This window comes from Halichoerus grypus, chromosome 8, assembly GCF_964656455.1.
Source record: "Halichoerus grypus chromosome 8, mHalGry1.hap1.1, whole genome shotgun sequence".
Lineage (NCBI taxonomy): Eukaryota > Metazoa > Chordata > Mammalia > Carnivora > Phocidae > Halichoerus > Halichoerus grypus.
In genome coordinates, this window is record NC_135719.1 from 11,504,821 (window position 1) to 11,524,344 (window position 19,524).

The 19,524-nt window shown below is 50.4% G+C and overlaps 2 long non-coding RNA genes across 5 annotated transcripts in view; both read right to left on the minus strand.

Moving 5' to 3' along the window:
* The window catches only part of LOC144382727 (uncharacterized), a 614,132-nt gene that overhangs the window by 379,214 nt on the left and 215,394 nt on the right, over positions 1 to 19,524 (minus strand). The gene's annotated exons all lie outside the window — the stretch shown is intronic.
* Positions 5,622 to 6,543, minus strand: LOC144382726 (uncharacterized). Its single transcript, XR_013450098.1, has 3 exons — positions 6,472 to 6,543; positions 6,277 to 6,363; positions 5,622 to 5,725 (listed from the first exon to the last, which is right to left on the minus strand). It is a non-coding gene; the product is annotated as an uncharacterized LOC144382726 (long non-coding RNA).

Below are 19,524 nucleotides of genomic sequence, written 5' to 3' on the forward strand. Positions count from 1 at the left end.
CCCTGCAAAGTCTCAGGGAGGCCAGGCTGGGAGTGGGAGCGCTCAGCCCGCATCCCTCTCCATGGCTGTCTTCCCTGAGCCTCTCCACCGGCCTCTCTTCCTGATGTTTATGACTTAGCAGCGTGCCCGCAGCTCTGGGGGGAGGGGAATGGGCAGGGAGAGGTGGGCACAAGGTGGAGGGAGGAAAGGAAGGCGCCACCCCATTCCCCAGGACCCCCGTCCTCCCGTCAGGCAGAAGACCCCCATCTTTCAGATCCCAGCCCCTTTTCTGCACCCAGACAAGCCCTTCCCTAACAGAGGCCATCCCTGACCCTGAGAGTCCAGAGGAGGGTGGCTTGTCACCCACACCCCGAATGGCTGGGGTTTGAGGACCTCTGGGAATGGCTGGTTCCAGCTTGAAGGGGGTGAGACCTTGGGAATTGCTCAATAGAGTCTTTTCGTTTTGACAGAAGAAATTTGCCATCTTCTGGCCCCTCCCCACATGACCACCGGCCCCTGGGTGGGCAGAGTGGGAGCCCCCACCGCTGACCCACATCGGCACCCCCACTCGCTTTCCCCCATTCCTCCCTGGACAGTGGGGGTCGCTCTGTCGGTCTGAAGCGTCCGGTCCCCTGAAAGTGATAGTATCCCCCAGCCCCCACCCCGCCACCACTCCGCTTCTCCTCCGGCAGCGATTTCTGCTCAGGCCCCTCCGGGGCTGGGGCAGTGTTGGTATTCCCTGTCGATGGATATAGAGAGGTTCCCCTTTTCCCCTAAGAACACAAGGAGCCACCTCCAGGCTCTTCTTTCCCCTCTTCCTTTCTCCCTGCTCCTTTCATCTCAGCCTGGGCTTCTTCCAGTCAGCACTGGACCTCGGTGGAGAGCCAACACACGCACCACTCTAAACGCATGTTGCGACCCCCCCCGCCCCAGTCCTGGGGCTCTGAGCCCCACGAGCCAGGACAGCCAGCAGGCACGGCCCTCGGCCCTGTCGGCTTACGTCAAGGCTGAGGCCTCATAACCATGACAGCCCATCCATGCCCTCAAGGAATTTACAGTGCCTTTAGGGAGAGAGATGGATGAGCCGAGACCACCATTCCTAAGATCCCTAAAGAAGTCGGGGTGACTGCAGAGGTGGGGTTCAGCTGAAATCTGAGTGAAATTTGATGCTTAGGGGAGAGGAGGTGGGGGGGGCGCACAAAGTGCTCAGGAACAATTGAGGCAACACTTGAACAAGGATGGAGGGTGTGTGCAGAAGAAGGAGGACAAAGCAAGAGAGGGAGGCCGGGCGGGGGGCAGGGGGTGGCGGGAGGTGGGGAGGGGGGCGCCGAAGCGTCTGGTCGCTCACACCAAGTTAGAGAGTTTGGACTTTAATCTGTGGGCAATGGGAAGCTGTTGAAGGTTTTGCAAGCCTAGCAGGGAGGGTGCTGAGTGGCGGCAGGGGAGAATCGCTTGTCAGCGGTGCATGGAAAGGACTGGAAGGGTTGAGCCCGGAGACTGGGAGGCCAGTGGGGAGCCTGCACGCAAGCTCCCGGGCTTGGCAGCCAGGATTGGGACTCAGCTGGAGGCTGCGGGCCCGCCTGAGGCGGTGAACGACACTGTGAAAGCGCCGGGGAGTAGCAACTGACATGATTTTGTTGACTGTGCTGGGGTCAACGATGACCTTGAGGTTTCTGGTTTGGAAGAACTGGGTGCCATGACACAATGGGGGATCGGCCATTACTGGGGAGCATAGTCGAAAGAGTTCATTTGCAGTAGGATTATATGGAGACGCTACATCCTTGATGCACTACAGAAATCCCAGCAGGGGGAAGAGTCAGATCGTGTCCTTACTTCCTCCATCTCTCGAATCTTCCTCCACCCCTCACCCGCATCTCTTCAGGCATCGAAGAATGTTTTCCTGGGACCTGGGCCATTCTGCCTTAGCAATACTGATGTTTCTGAGTTGATAGATTTGCGACCAGCTGCCCCACCTACCAGCTGACCCAAGCAGGGGTGCGGCCGTGCCTCCCACATCGCAGGGCCCAGCAGTGCACAGAGGACAGCAGGTGCACTGTCTGGAGACCCCGGGGCCCCTGAACGGACTTGTCCTTGGGGAACGGTCCTGCCACTTCTCTCTCCGATGGCTCAGTGGAGTGGCCAAGAGCCCGGCCACTTCCGCTTCTTGTGATTCAGGCCTTCATTCTCGACCAGTAGGTTGCGGAGAGCGATGGGGATCTCTGCAGGAAAGGGTGCTCCAACCGGGAACAAGGCTGATCCTATTTCCCCACAGTCTGATCATCCATCTACTCCTGCTCCTCGTAATGCATGCGGCCAAGTCTGCCTTTGCCCAGACATCAGGGCCACTTCTCTCGATGCCCAAGTCTGGCTGTTTTCCCTGAAGTGCCATTTCTATTCACACCCGATGGCTACAGGAGGCCCCTCCTTCTCTCTCCTCTTTGATACTGTCCAATCTTCCCAAGGCCCTCAGCCTCTGCCTCTGGAATAGCATCCCTGGTGCCCTGAGGGGTGGGTGGGGAGGAGGCTGACTTTGCGGAAGTCAGCAAGGGTGGAAGCAGGTAGGGGTTGCTCCAGGAGACAATCTGCGAAAAGGCCAACCTGACCTCTGGGGACTTTTTTTCCCCAGTCTAGGGCTTCTTCCTTGGAGGGTAAAGTGTTCTGGAATAAGCTCTCTTGTGTCTTCCCCTCTGTACTTTGGCCTTATGGCAGCCCTCATGCTACCAAAAATGAGCTGCCCCAGCTGACTCTGGGTCTTAAGGTCTCTTACACCTAGGCCCTCAGAGGTGAAACCTTCTTTGGCCCCAAGCCATGGAAGCCATTGTAGGCTGTGACCAACCGGTCACAGGGATCTGCCCCTGCAGGCTACACCTGCTGTGGATGCACCCTGGGCCCAGCCTCAGAATGGCCTGGGCAGAGCCAAGGAAATGCACAGGGCCCCCACCCCCACCCCAGGCCACTGTTGCTTCTGATGTAAAATGAGGTCTTTGAACTTGGGGGACTGGAAGCGGCCCTCGAGCACCAGCAGTCCATGGTTTTCTGAAACCCATCAGCTTTTTTTTCACCCACGACTCAATTTTCCCCGCCTCCTACACATGGAGGACAGAGGCAAGAGTCCATGCGCCATGGCCCAGGGATTATATCGTGATTGTATTTAACATTTGCCTGAATAGAAGAAACCAGGTGACAGCACTAGAAGGACTCCCTCTCTGAAGGCACTTTCATCCCCGACGCATTGGTCAGATGCATTTGGTGGGTACAGGGTGCAGGCCGTAGGGAAGCCAAAGGACCAAAGGGCGGAGCCCTCCTCCGGATGCTCGAGGCTCGGTAGGAGACACAAACAACAATCTAAACGATGTAGTCTCTCCTGGTGGGTCCGAGCCAGGCCCAAGGCCCTGCCTTGTCCCCAGTGAGTGTGGGATGATGACCTTCTGAGTCCAGCTGTGGGGAGCAGTTCAGTCCCAGCACCTTCTTAGCTTCTACTTGATGCTTTGGCACTTTGCTTTTTTTGGTTCGCAGGTGATTAGGATCTTTGATATTAAGAAACTTATAAATTGGGCTGATGTACACCGATTCTTCCTTCCTGGCACCTAGTCCCCAGGCCCATGTCCTGATGGGTTCGGACACCTGGGACCCCCGGCTCCAGACGAGATGGGAGGCCTTGGGGTATGGGCCATGGGGCTCTCGGCACCGGGAAAACTGAGGGATGGCCGAGAGATGGTGGCAGAAACTGTCACCAGACTTCACCCCGGGACCTCCCAAGGGATCTTCATTTCACCTTTATTCTTTGCCCTTCTCTTCAACCAGCTTTCCTCTCAACCAGATGCCAACATCCTTTCAGGTGATGTTTCTAAGCCATGACAACTGCTCCCTGTGCTGGTCCTACCTCTCCCGGGGCCTGGGAGGCCCCACCTTTCTCTCTATCTACCTGCCCCTGTCAATGGTGACCAGGAAGGCCTAGAAGTATGACAGTCTAAAACTGAGGGGGGGGGTCCCTTCCACAGGTAGCTTTGAAGCTGCTGTTGAGCACATTTCCCCCAACTCTAAGCAGCCCCTCAACCCAAAAACAAAGTGGCCCCCAATAGCCCAGACACCACCTCCCCACCCTGTGCCTGGATACCGACAGGTGGTTACGTCTCCCAAAAGTTGATATGGACACTTGAACCTCCTGTGCCTTCATAAAGATAAAAAGTGACCAGCAGACAGACAGGATCTCTGCCCGCAGGAAAGCAGTAATCTAGAGACAGATCTTAATCAAATAAGGACCCAAGTTGGTACTTACAACGCTAAGAGCTGGGAGGAAATCCCCAGGCACAGTGAGCGTAGCGAAGGATAAAGTGGAGAACAGACCTCTAGAAACTTCTAGTTCCCTCTAGTCCCAGCTGAAATGGACTTCCCAACACTTTACTAGTCTGATGCTGATGGTTTCTTCCCAACTTCCTTCTAAAACGTGAGCCAAAAGAGCTCCTCTCCTACAAAGACCTCCCATGTTGACTCAGGCCGGAAGCAGCCCTTAGGATCTGAATGGTTACTGGGGCTTCCAGAGGACTGTGTCCATGGGCCCCAGGCTGGACAGACAGACACGGCAATCACGTGACAAAGAACAACTGACAACCTTGCACATCGAAGGCTGAGTAGCTTGACTGTTATGCTAGCTTATTTGTGGCCCTTCTCTGTTCCACATCACCACCATTTCTTTCCTAAAAGGCCAGGACGGTTTTGAGCCTGATTCCAGAAATGGAAGCTGAAATCCCTTTGTGCCCACCCCTGGTGCCTTCCCCCTGGAAGAGGCCCTGCTGGCTTGGGTCTCTTCCCCCAAGACATCTGGGTCTTTTGTCTCCAAGTAGAGGGTGCTCAGAAATCCCTCCAGAGGCTTAAGTTCCATCGTGGTGTCCCAATTTACAGCCTGTACCAACTACCTGCGGCTGCACACCTAATCACAGGTGAATTTGCAGCAGGAAGGCGACACTCCCTGGGGCGAATCTAAATGGGCGTTCGCCCCCAGATAACCCTCAGCGAAATCTGTTGCGCCTGCCTGGACCCCAGCCAGCTCACCTCCCAGAAGTGCAAAGCTTAATATTAGTCTTCACTTCCTGCTCAACACCCTTTCTCCAGAGAGAGTCCTGGAAAAGCGCCTCATCAGACAGAAAAGGAGGAGGCCAAGAAGTTTCACTTCCAGAAGTGGATTCAACAGGTGCTACTCTGGCTTACCCTTCTCTAGCCTAATAGGATCCTATGTGAGGACTGTGTGACTCTCAAATGTCACGGGAAAAGAAAAGTGGAGTGTGACTCGCTCTCTCTCACTGTTGGGTCTGACCGCGACATGAGATCACTGTTGAACACTGACCCTGGGGAGGGTCCCCAGGCTTGAGCTGGTCCAGCAGTGGCAATGCCCCTGCTCAGTCCCTGAGCAGGCTGCAGACTTCTGCAAGAAAAGGGGGCCCCACCTCCTGGGTGTTAAATTCAATCTAGGGTGTCCCCACCTTGGAGCATGCACATGAGTCCATGCATCCACACACGCACTTGGTTGCTGTTTCCAAAGCATGTCCAGGGGGCCTGAGTGGCTGGGTCAAGGGTTGCCCCCGCCCCCACGCATGGTGCTAGAATCCCATCCTCTCCCCCAACTCACCTCCTCCTTGAGCCTTACTTATGTTGAGCCTGGGCCAGCAGTCTTTTCTCAAGGTTGTATTTGATGCCTGAGTTTGGTCCACAATTTATCCATCCCAAAAGACTTCAGGGCTTTGAATATCTGGAATTAGGTGTCGGATCTTTCCTAGAAGGTCCTAGCTCCTGTGCAAGTAGATTCACCTCCTCACCTAATTAGCTTTTCCTTCAGGAGATTTAGGGCAAGTCAAGGAAGGTTCTGCTAACAGTCTAAATCCATTAAAAAAGAACCCACAACTGCTTGCTCTCACTGCTTCTCCATAACTAAGAAGGATTTCAAGTGGGTTTTTAAAAGGGGAGGGATTAGCATCTTGCAATTAAAAAAGAAAATTGAAGCCAGCTACATTTACACTCCTTCTGCTCCATTCTGTGTGCTCAGGGGAAATGGTCTCTAATGATCTTTGATTCTGTGCATTCCACTAAAGAGTTAAATCCACTAAATACCTAAATCCTAAGACTTTTTTTTAGCATAGGCAATGGCCTTCCCCGTTTAGAGTTGGAAAAGAGGATACTTTCCCATGGGCTGTTCTTCTAGAAACAGATTATTAATCTAAGCAGAAAATCCCCCTTACTCATAAATAGCATGGATGGTGTTCAGTGCGGTACATAGTATACATCTGAAAAACAAAAACTAACCTTGTTTCTCCTCAGGGGCCAGCACCGTAGATTGCATCACGTTGGGCTTGCCTTTCTCACGCTTCTTTAAACTCTTGAGATATTTCACTGGGACGATTAGAAAGCGAAATATGGGAAACTGTACTGGCCACGTGCTGTTTTATAGCAAGTCCGTGCAGCTCTGTCCAGTCAACCCGTAAGGGAGGGATTTCTTACCTTGCTGCCTATCTGGTGGTGGGTCCTCTAACAAAACTCTTTGGGGTTGGCTTCATAAGAACTGTCACAGACCAGCCTGCAGCCAAGAAAAAAAAAATTAAAATCTTCCTGGTCAGAAACCACACCTATATATATATATATTTACAATGGAATATTATGCAGCCATCAAAAGGAATGAGATCTTGCCATTTGCAACGACGTGGATGGAACTGGAGGGTGTTATGCTGAGCGAAATAAGTCAATCAGAGAAAGACATGTATCATATGACCTCACTGATATGAGGAATTCTTAATCTCAGGAAACAAACTGAGGGTTGCTGGAGTGGGGGGTGGGGTGGGAGGGATGGGGTGACTGGGTGATAGACACTGGGGAGGGTATGTGCTATGGTGAGCGCTGTGAATTGTGCAAGACTGTTGAATCACAGACCTGTACCTCTGAAACAAATAATGCAATATATGTTAAGGAAAAAAAAAAGAAGAAGAAGAAGATAGCAGGAGGGGAAGAATGAAGGGGGGGAAATCGGAGGGGGAGACGAACCATGAGAGACGATGGACTCTGAAAAACAAACTGAGGGTTCTAGAGGGGAGGGGGGTGGGAAGATGGGTTAGCCTGGTGATGGGTATTGAGGAGGGCACGTTCTGCATGGAGCACTGGGTGTTATGCACAAACAATGAATCATGGAACACTACATCTAAAACTAATGATGTAATGTATGGTGATTAACATAACAATAAAAAATTTTAAAAAAAAGAAATACCTTGATAGACAACTGGGCCTGGCCCTACTTTCCATCAGCTATTACAAATTCTGCCCCCCACACCTTGACTAACACCCCCGTACCTCACAACAACACTTTTATTTACTGGGGTGACATTTCAAAAGCCTGTATTTCTTTCTGTTTTTGTTTTGTTTTGGAAAACCTATTTCTTGAAGATACGGGAAACTACTTGGCTCCAAGTTAATTGAGTGTCTTAGAGTAATTTCAGAAATGTGTTTGTTTATAGGCTAAGGGGGCATCTGTTTACACCTGTCCTCAGAATGATTCCAGCTAGAAGAGAAAGCACAGTCAACAAATATATTTAAACATATATTGTGTTTGGTTTGGAGGAATCAAAAACGAAGACGTAAATTGAAATTTAACTACATGTTGCAGCCTGGAAAATAGATCAAAGCTGCAGAAAGATGTAATTTTTTTTAATTGTGTGAATTTGCTCTCATAATTTTTGTTTTGTCTCTAAATGATAGAGAATGATCATGCATAGTCCACATTTCCACACAGTGCAGCAAAGGAAGGCTTTTCTTCCTGCCTCCCTGAAATGCATGTTTGTTTTCCTTTTGAACAATGGTTTTTGAGGTATCAGAGATCTTGGCGCAAGAAAGAGTACTTCAAAAATGCTATTCAAATGGAGGGATTTTGATGAGCTGAATGCCACTTGGGGACCTTGAAAGGGTTATCCTGCAGCTCATCTGTAGACTTATTTCCATGTTTGTGCTCTGCAGTGACTTGTAATTCCGCATCAGGATTCTCTTTGCTTCCTATTTCTATTGTTTTTTAATTTTATTTTATTTTATGATGTTATGTTAGTCACCATACAATACATTATTAGTTGCTTCCTATTTTTAACTAACAAGTCCATTGTGGGTCTAAAGCCATTAACGAAGGACTAAAGAGAAGAGCTGAGACTGACTGGTGGCCAGAAAGCATCATGGTAGCCAGCAGCGAGAGCCAGGCCACCCAAGGACACTAGGCCTGAAGATGCTCAGAGAGTCTCCCCGAGCTACCCCATGGACGCAAACAAGACACGTACAGAGAATCCACACTTTGATTAAAGGGGAGTTGTTTAAAAATACTTAAGTTAGAGGTTTTTAAAATTGGCTATTTGTCTCCTTTAATTCCTCCATGCGCCTCGCAGAGTTCATGAACCGACAGTTGGAAAACACCTTCTAGAGCAGCCGATGGAAAGGCACAATGATTAGAACTTTGAAAAGCTTCAGAAGGGTTTGTTTGGGGGTTGCTTTTTGCTGGGTGGTTTGTTTTGGGAGGGACATTGGTCCTGCTGGCCTATGTGTGCTTTCTCAGCTGCGTGCTCTTCCAACCCGTGGCCTTGTCGGGATTCTCAGCTTTCCTAGAAGATCTCCATCCCCACTGCCTATCAAAGCACCTAATGAGCATCCCGTAGTAACCATGCTCCTAGCATTCAGCAGGAATATCAGTTGGGCATGGTAGGGGAACTATCCTGAAATATAGCCCATGCTGTCCATTGGGCACTCCAGAACAGCACTGTTCAAGCATTTTGATAACCCCCCCAAAATCACATGCTATCCTTTCAAGTTCTTTGAAATTTCAAAATAAATTCAACCCCATAACTTTGAAATCCAACCCTCAAAGTAACAGGACCACACGCCAACTTGTTTTCACACACTACAACAGCAACATCCCTGTTAGAAAGGAGGAAACAAAGTGTTATCTGTAGACCATAACATAATTATGCATCAAGATACTATCAGAGCATCAACTGGAACATTCTTGGTATCAATAAGACATTAAGGAAATGTAAGATACAAGATAAAACATACCAAAATCTCCCAAATCAACAACTTTCCTATATTTCAACAACAAGCAGAAGATCTGGGCGGGGTGGGGGGGGCGGAGAGGGGACGGGGAGGATTGCATTCATGAGAGGACTGAAAAAAATTGAGAAACAACACTAATGAGAAATGTCGAAGACCTATATTAAAAACACAAACCTTTTATAGAGATTGATAAAATAGAAAAGTTAATGGAAAGACATAACCTTGGATTGAAACATTCAATATATTAAGGTTATTAATCCTCGCCAAAGTAATTTTTAGGTGAAATGCAAACCTAACTAAATCCCAGTGGGACTTTTTTTTAACTTGATGAAAGATTCTAAAGCTGATTTGAAAGGGGAAAAAAAGATGAGACTAGCTAAGAGTTGTTTAAAGAATATCAAGGAGGTACTTTCCCTAAGAGATATCTAACCATATTATTGTCGATACAGTAATTAAAATAGTGTGTTGCTGATGCAAGACTCTGTAGACCAATTGAAAAAGTAGAACCACACAGTCCTGAAATCTAGTTTATGTTTTTTAAAAACTTCAATCTGAGAAAGGAAATACCAGAAAGCAATGGCTAATGTTTGAAGTATCTAAAAGTGAAATTGGAAAATATGGCTCTTTGGGAAGGAGAAGAAATCAAATTTGATCCCTACCTCATAACATACACCCCCCAAAATCCCAGGGTATCAAATGTAAAAAAAAAATGAATCCAAAAATATCTAGAAGGAAATATCGGTGTATATTTAACTAAAGCCTAGGTGAGCAAAAGCTTTTTGATCACGAAGTAAATGAGACGACCGCCAACAGAAGAATGAGTTATCTAAAAACATACCAAAAACAACCTGCACAAAACATAAAGGGAAATGATAAATTGGTTAAAAATATTTGAAGGAAATGAACAAAGAGCTAAAAGGCTTCACACAGCAAATACTTTTATACGTCAATAAGGAAAACAATTATGGGCAAACAGAGAACCCAGACATACAGTTTTTAGAAGAAACGAAAGTGTGTAACTAGGTTCATGATGAATGTTTGATTTCGAGGTTAATCAGAAAAAGGCACATCAGCAAAATGAGAACATTTTTGCAGTTAATAATGATGTATTTTAATTACATTCACAATTGAGAAGGTGAAGGGGGGGTGGCTAAGAGTGGGGAGAGAGGGAGCCGGCCTGGGGAGCAGAAAATTGACTTCCAGCTCCAGCTGCCTGACCCCTCGTAACCATGGAGGACCCCAACCAAAGGTTGAGAGTGACAGGGATCCTCATACCAGCTCATTCTTGCAAGAAACTGTGGTTTGGGGCTTCCCTATCTCTGCTCAAAGCTTTCTTAGAATCCTGCCACAAGTCGGAGACCCTTCTAAAGTCCTTTTCCCTCTCACCTTCTCAGATGTCCATCTGAAGGTCTTCACTGGCCCTGCCCCCCCACCACTTTCCCATTCATGCTGGCATTCCTCCCCATCCAAATCCATCTGGGGGCCTGCTTCTCGGACACCATAGTGACACCGGAAGTGACGTGGGCAGTCTCCTACGCTGCTAATGGGGGTGTAAATGAGCATAACCTTTTTGGAAACTATAAACAATGAAATGAAGGTGCTCCCTCCTCCAATAAGATATTGTATGGTCAGTGAATGTCAGGTTTGGGAAGAGCCCTGATGGGAAAACCCTTGTGTTACCACCTGAACTGGATAAAGTCAGATAGTTTCTGACAGCACGACATCAGTGTAATGAACTATCACATATAATAGACACCTAGAAAAAAGACAGGCAGCAAATCCCCCAAGATGTAACAGGAGGGCTGTGTCCGAGGATGGGATTTTTGAATGATTTTTTTTTCCTCTTTATACTTTTTTGTGCTTTTTGCATTTTCTGCAGAAAGTAGAGATAATTTCATAATCAGAAGTTGTTGCTTTAAAACAAAACGGGATTGAAACGTAGGCCAGAACAGGAGGTGGCGAGAGAACCGGAGCCCAGTGTCCTAATGTCCAGAAACTGCTGTGATGGACAGGGCAGGGCGAGGGGGCCCCCTGCCCGGCCTGACGGAAAGGCTGGCGTTCAGATGACTAGAGGGGCCATGGCTACAGGCAGGAATTGGATGTGCACAGGGCATGATCTGAACCGGCAATGGGAACAGAGGTCTATGAGAAAAGTAAGAGGAAATATTGAGAAGTTCAAGTCAGAACAGCAAAGAGTCTTCAAGTGCTAAGCCAGTCAATAGAAAGCCTCGGAAAGTTCTTCGGCATTGCCAGCTGACTAACACTCCCTTGTCCCTCCTGTTCCTCGGAATCCCCAGATCAAACCTAGAGAAAGCACCCACAGCCATAAGCAGCTAGAAGTAGTTTGGGGCTCAGCCATCATGGACTGAGTCCGTGGAGCCTCGGCAGCCACGGGCCCCCCCAACCCGGGGAAACAGAAACGGGACTGTAACACCATCCCCACCTTCCAACAGGGAGGACAGGCTTCCCTTGAAGAAGCTATTTCTCGGGATTTGTTTTTCTTCTCTTTTGCTTCATCTGTGTTTCAGTTTTGAAAAGGAGATGTTTGGGAAAGATTGTGTCAGCGTAGTTTTCTGCAGTGGTCACACATTCCCAGGACGGGGCTCTGGACGGTCCACACGGTTAAGGGTGTGTCCGTGTCGTCACAGTCTGGGCTGTGGAGAAGCCCTGAGAAGGGCCACCTCAAAGGTGTGATATAAACAGAGTCCACATAGACGCGTACCTGTGGGGTGCTAGCCCTCCGCAGAGCCCTCTCTGGTACAAGCACACCTCCCTCTCGCCCACACGGCCCAGCGGGGCAGGGCCCGGGGCGTCGCAGTCAGGTCCCCTTGCTGAAGACCAGCGAGGACATCTGAGAGGAAGGCGGCCAAGGACAGTTCCCCGCGCTCACTCTGCATGACTCCAGGATTCATCGGGGTCTGCTGAAACTCTGGAGGAGGCGATTTGGGTATTTTGTGAACGAGGACCACCATAAGAAGCCCCCATTACATGGGTACCCATTATATCCATTGGGGTACTCCAAGAAGAACCCTAAGTTTCACAAAACAATACTTAGCCTACTTTGTGCAGGACACTCTGATACTTTCTATTACTGTCTCGATGCTGCTCAAGACCCCCTGAAGTATCCCCTGATCCGCTGTTGGGTGGCAGCCTGCAGCTGAAGGAGCACTGCCCTAGGAGACGGGCCCCCAGGCCCCCTGACGGCCTCCCCCTAGGTGTTGGAGAGGAAGCATCAAAATTGGGATTGGTCCTGGTGATGGGTATTAAAGAGGGCACGTTCTGCATGAAGCACTGGGTGTTATGCGCAAACAAAGAATCATGGAACACTACATCAAAAACTAATGATGTAATGTATGGTGATTAACATAACAATAAAAATTTGAAAAAAAAAAGAATTGGGATTGGTGATGGGCCTCGCCTACTTCTGTTTCTCTGTGCTAGGTCAGAGTAAGCACCCGGGACCCCCGGCAGAGCTGCCAGGCAAAGGGGGGGGGGTCAGACGTTGGAAATTTTGATGGTGGAATCTGGACCAGCCAGAAAAGGCATGAAATGGATTGTCTCAGCAGTGTGCATTCTGTGGATGCCATTTCAGAATCTCGTGTTTCGCCGACACTCAGCCCTGCGTAATTCCCGTCACTTCTTAGGTGGGGTTGGGGGGCGGGCTGGTGCCTGCGGGAGGAGAGGGAATCTCTGAGGGAAAGTGCTTCGGGGGGTGTCCCATACCCCCAGTCAATCTGCACAGCAGGAGCACGGGCACCTGTACTTTCCAGACCATCCCCATTCCCGATGCCAGGCACCCCTCCTCCTCCCTGCTGAGGAAAGACTATTTTACCCCATGGGATGTCCCTCACAGAATCCTGGGCTCCCAGGCCCCGAGTCTCAAACTGGGCCGAGCTTGTCACCCGTCCCTAAATGACCGGAGTTTAGGGGCAGCTGGGAGTCCCTTAAATTCCCGCTGGAGGAGGGCAAGAGGGGGCTCAGCGGATGCCCTTCCACTAGGGACACAAGAGCTAAGTGACTCCCTCTCCCTGCACCCCTCTCCACTCTCTCGGGGCACAGAAGCATCATCCGAAAGGCCCCCCCCGGGGAACAAAGCAGAGAAGGTGGGCAAAGTGGCCCACCCAGAGGGCTGTGGCCCATTCTCAGCATCCTTGCCTTGCTTTGCCTGCCCATCTCTTTGGGAAGCTGTGGTCCCACCCACTGAGCTGAGTGTTTCCAGGAACGTGGTGGCCAGCCTCCAGCGACATCCCTCGGACGGCCAGCCCCAGGCCCCGGGGTGTGGCACACTAAGCTTGGACCCTGCAGGAGCTGGGCTCGCTGCCGCTGAGCCCAGTCAGAAGCCCTTCCTCTGTCATGCTCTCCTCTTCTGCTCTAGCCACCAGGGGCCGGCCCACTGGAAGGCTGTTGTCAGTCCCTGCCATCCAAGAGTCACTTTCAACTGCGGTTCCAGCTCAAGTCGGTGCAGCGTCCCCCAAATTCTTACAAATTGCTATTGTCTACAAGCATTTACGGAATACACACTATACCACGCGCAAGCCCAAGGAGACAAGGAAACAAGAGGGACTGCAAACACTCAAGGAGCTTACAGTGCTTCTGGGAAGACAGCAACCAGCCATGGATGAGTGCCCGCAAGGGGCCAAGAGAGGCATCTAGGGGGTGGGAGCAGGGCAGGGTAACTGGGGAGCCCTGCATGAGCGAACGGGTGGGGGCGGGATCGGCTCTGAGCAGAAGGGCAGCAGGGCAGGAATACGCAAGTCCAAGAACGACGAGAGACCCCCACAAGGCCAGAACTGAGCGTTTGCATGAGAAAGTTCATGGGAAGGTGGAGTGGGGCGTGGGGGGAGAAGGGTGGGGTGAGGGGAAGAGAGGGTGGCCACGCTAATGGGCAAGACTATTGGTGAGGGAGGCAGTTGGGATGCAGGGAAGTCTTCCAAAGTCACCTGTGGGTTGATGCTGCCTTTTCTTCAGAATCACAAAAATTAGCTATCCTTCTAGAAACGCACCTGCAGCCAGCCGGAAGCGGCAGTTACAAGTCAAATCACTGTTGTGGCCGCGGATCCTGTCACATCTTCACAGATGCAGCACACATCTGTGAGCCCTAGCCTAACTCAAGCATGGGGATGGCCCCATCCCAGGCCCCCAGGGCCACAAAGGATGGGCTCCCCCATGCAAGTGGCTTCTCTCTCCTCTGTGTCATCCTTTTTGTCAAGTGACAAAGAATGTGTCTGAAAGAAGAGACCCTTCCCATTTCCGTCCCACACACTGAAGCCTGGCATTATTCAGTGTCCTAGATCAGAAAGTCAGCTCCGATACATAACGGGGGCATGGAGCCCTGTGAGCGGGGGATTAGTGCTTGTACTGAGTTGGCCATCAGACAAGGAGATACCTAAGATCTCTTCCAGATCCAAAATCGGCAAGTCGCTCTACTCTCTCCCAAACTCATCCTCTGTTTCCAAGGTCGACAGGTGCCTGGTTGACCAGCTTCCACCTTGCTTCCCAGTCATGATGTTAGGTGCAGCCGTGTGGCTGCGTTCTTTCCAGTGTGAGCAGAAGGGGTGTGTAACTTACAGGTAGCCCAGGAAAGCTCTATGCTTTGCCACATCCCAGGAGCTGGAATGATGATCAGAATAGCATCCTTGGGAGCCACTCTTGGCATGGGTCCTACAGGCATGCAGAGAGCAGAACTTCCTCCAACTATCCAGGACATGTGCCCTGGGCTCTCATGGGAGAAAGAAATCAATGTCTCTTGCCCTTGAGCCATTGTATTTCGGGTCTATTTGTTATAGCAGTCTGGCCTACCCTAACATAATCTCAAAGACCTGAGTTTTCCATTATCAGTCAAACAAGTGACTCAAGAATAGTTAATAAAACTCAATTACTTACAATTCTGGGTATTGATAACCTAAGGAAAGAGGAAATTAGGCGGTGATGTATTTATTTTTATTTATTTTTGGTGGTGGTTTAAAATGAAGGGTTACACATTCACAAACCTGCTCCAAAATATATTGGAGGTGTTGACCTTAGCTTTGTATATCTCCATTTGAATTTGAAGACAGATTTGGAGGTTGGGTGTAAGGAGGTGTCGAATTGAGGATTGTTTTTCAGTTCAACAAACATCTCCTCTGAGTCTCCCAGGTAAAGGCAACTCCTAGAAAGGGAGCTGGATACGAAATGGAAGAAGCGGCCGGTTCTTACCCCAGTGAACCTGCCATATAATAGATAAGTATCAACAGTTTATTGCAGGACTCTGCCTTTCTTTCAGTTGGAGCCAGCAGCAGCTTGGCTCTGGGCACACCTTGTTTGATTCTGACGGAAGCCATTTACAGAAGTCTGCTGAGCTTGGGGGTGCTGGGCCCCGAGCAAGGCTCCAGGAGACCCAGCCTCACAGGAGTCCTTGACATTGTGGCTGCCAGAGAACCATATGTATGTTTCAGGTGACCTCCTAGAAACAATGCTACCCTTTATTGGGCTCCAAAAAAGGCAATCGAATACAGTGACCCAACCGGTTCTCGCCTGCCAAGCTCTTTCTCCAGGCCCTGGAGAAGACTGACATCATGCAAATGTGCTGTAATAAAGAGAAAAATCCCAGGGATTCTGGAAGGAGGGATAGCGCTTTTCCTCCACCCTTAGAATTTTCCTTTGAAGGAGAATTGTGTCTTAGGAAGAAAACTACTGCTGTCAGCACAGCATCGATCATGACCAGTAGGAATGCAAGGGGGTCCCTGGGCTGGGGACAGAGGCTGGGCTCAGTCAGCCGCTAAGATGTCTTCCTGGTTCTCCAGGATACTTGCAGAGCTTACATTTTAAAGCACGCATAAAGTGTGTGTTGGCATGTTGTACAGTAGAACCTGATATATACCCTCTCCCTAGTTCCCAGTTAAAATGTCCCAGAATGTGCTTGCACTGGGGGAGACCCTCACTAACCGCTTTATTCATGGTGGCAGATGGAGAAGCGTGTCCCTGAAGATGCGCCAACGGCCCTCTTCCCTAGAAGAGGACATCTTGTCCGAAGGAAGGCAGGAAGCCACCCTTGCCTCACCTGTCCACCCCTAACTCTGGGACACAGGAACTGCACCAGCCCTGAGGTGACTCCTCCCTACCCAGGAGACTGTCTTCTGTGGAGGAGGGGACAGTGCCCCAGCCCTGCCCTCATCAGACCCATCTCTCCACATCCGTTCAGAGAGAATGGCTGCTGATGGGCTGGCTCACCGCCAGATTTAGCAGGCGAAGAGGAGCAGGTGTATTGAGTCCTGGGAAAGCGATTCTAGCGGAGCCCACCCTGGCCACCATTTCCCTCCCCCACCCCCGAAGTTCTAATCATCACTTTTATTACCTCCTCAGGGGAGCTGGCTTGGTGAATGGAAAGCCCTTTACTTTCCTGAGTGCCATTAAGGGCTGGGACATGCCCGTTGACACCTACGCAGGAAGACATTCCCCTCCCTCCCTATGGGAGTGGGGGAGGGGAAGTCATGATGGTGTGGGGGAGGGGGCACGGAGGACATTGCTGGAGACTGTTATGGCGCTCAGTGCGACCCCCCTCACTGAAGCAGCCACATCTACAGAAGAGACCAAGAAATACCTGGGGGTGGGGGGATTGGCTTGTCTGGGGAAAATGGGGAAGGGGCTGGGTTTCACGCTTGTTGACTCGGGCAGCACGAATTCGAGGCCGGGGGACAGTGAGAAGGCCCTTTCCAGAAGCTGGCAGGAACACTGCGAGGCTGTGCTTCAGCCTTCTGTAGAACCGTGGCCGGGAGCAGGGTCGGTAAGGTGGTCCCACAAGCGGCAGGCAGTGTCCCTCCCAGTCTGGGCAAGACGGCCCCTCCCCCATCCGGCAAGGCAGCCTCGCCGGTGACAGGCACGCCTTCAGGGCGCTCAGTCACTTACCCGTTTTGAGAAGTGCTAAATTGCAATCATGCAAATATGTTATACCTCCCATTTCTTAATCCATGTAATGGAAAGAAAATGCAAATGAAAGTATCCAGGAGATACTGTAACTGGATTGAGCCTTCTTTCGATCGCCAGTCTTGCAAGGATAGGCCTCTAAACCCCAGCCACGCCATGACCTCGGGTGCCGGCGTCCCAGCTACACGAGCTCCGCTGTAGCTCTCTGGGCTGGCATCTGAGCCTCAGGCAATGCGCCTCACACTGCTGACCGACTGACCGGTGCTCACAGCCTACCCCCAGCCCTGAAATCCTCCCGCGATGAAAACCTGCTGGTGCCGACACGGAGCTCTGCTCTACCCCACAGAGGGCGCTGCCCGGCCCCAAAAGGCTAGTGATAGAAGCTAAAGAAATTCATGCACCTCGGCCGGCACATACAGGTCCTGGAGGGAACCAGTAAGCCTGGGGACCCGGGGGTGATCTGGAGGAGGGGGATTCTAGCACAAGGAGAGGGACCTCCTACTCTTGATGATTTGGGAGAGTGAAAGATTCCTAAATGCATCCTCGTGCAAGACCATTCCTGAGAATATGAAATCTACATAAGCGGGGCTTTTTTTTTTTTTTTTTGTAGGCCGGTGTGAACCCTAGTGCCCAACATTGGACTTGGCATATAGTAGGTGCTTAGTAAATATTTGTGGAATGAATGAATGAATGAATCGATCAAGATGGGTTCCTTACCAACTGAAAGTAGACGTGCAGAATAATGAAGTTGAAGAGGGTCCATGCCAGTTAAGCTGCTCCAGGCGGATACCAAAAAGGCCAACTGGCTCACCACTAAAGTGCATGAAACCCCTTGAGGCCACGGGAGGATGAGAGGAGGAAGGAGGACCTCCACCCAGCCTCTGCAAGCTCAGAAGCCTGGTTTCCTGGGTATCCAAAACTGATAAACTCCAAGGCCAAGGGTAATCATTAGAAAAAAAGAGAGAAAGTGGGGCGCCTGGGTGGCTCAGTCAGTTAAGCGTCTGCCTTCGGCTCGGGTCATGATCCCGGGGTCCTGGGATCGAGCCCCATGTCAGGCTCTATGCTCAGCGGGGAGCCTGCTTCTCCCTCTGCCTCCTTCTCCCCCTGCTTGTGCTCTCTCTTGCTCTCTCTTGCTCTGTGTCAAATAAATAAATAAATTCTTTAAAAAGAAAAAAAGAGAGAAAGGCTTCTGTCCCAGGGGACGTGAGCATGTCCTGCAGGTATCCCTCCCTAGTATCTGCCCCCTCCTGTCTGATCCTCTGAGGTCTGCAGGCCCCTCCATCGCCTCAGACTTCTCCTCTCCCATCCTGGGATATCTCCAGGACACATCTGGAATTTACCAAAGGGCTGGGAAGTGTGGAATTCAGGACAAGGCACATTAATGGGGGAGCACTTGGGCAAGATTTACATCATCGTATGTGGCTTCTTGGAGGGCAAAGTGGTAGGAACTCTCTAGAAAAAGCAAAAGCTATGATGATATATACCAAGAATCTTTGCCTTCCGTGATCCCACTTCTAGGGATCTTTCCTTGGAAGTGATGAGCGTAGGCAGTCATAACACAACCGCCGAAGGATGTCTTCCACAGCATTAATTATAATGATGAGAAGTTGGAAGCTGCACGAAGGTCCGGGAGAGAAGGGGTGAATCAGAGTATGGTCCTCAGGAAACCCACCCATGCCCCCAGCATGCCGTAGGCCCAAGAGATGGCAGGAACCTCCAAATGTAATGCAGCCGTGCCCGCAAAGGGTTTTCTCAATTTGCAGGACGTGTAGGGGTTTGCAGAAATGACTTACATCGTAGCTTGGACAGCATTTCACTCCAAACAGAAAAAAAAAAATTCCTATACTCAGCTTTTGTCCCCTTGGCTCCCTGGGATCACCTGCAGCCTCCTAAGCACCCAGCTGCGGGCTAGACCCTCTGGCCCCAGCATCCCCCACGGCCTCTCTCTTCTTCCTTAGTAGATATTTAGATATTTAGATATTTAGAAAAAGAGAGACTTACGTAAGATGTGTCCCATGCCAAATTGGGGGGGGGGGTCATTGGTACACGGCAGAGGGAGGCCACAGAAGGCACAATGTACGTATATATCCTTTTTTACATGTAAAATACATAAACACGAGAAAAGAATTGAGGTGAACTTGAAGAAATGTAAATGTAATTTGATTTCCACTTGGGCCTCTTTTTCTATACCAATGCCTAAGTTCAGAAAAACATAGAATACCCTACCTAAAGGCCTAGGTAGGAGTCCCCTAGAAATATGCCGGCTCTTTATACCCGCAGGCAATTTGATCCCTCCTCTCTGATCCTCTAAGGTCTGCAGGCCCCTCCAGCACTCCCTACTCCTCCTCTCTCTGTGTGGGCTGTCTCTGTTCCCAAACCCCCTTAGAGAAATATGGACAGACTTGCCAGCTGGTGAGCGAGGAGGCTGGTTCTGGGCGCTCCCTCGGGTGGCCCAGACGCCAGACCCTCCAAGCCTTCCTGGGAGGTTTGGACTTGAGGCTGGACCTCTGAGCTCTTCCTGCTCTGAAGGCCCAGATGTGCCAGGCTCAGCCCCCACCCCAGAGCCCAGCCAGCCCT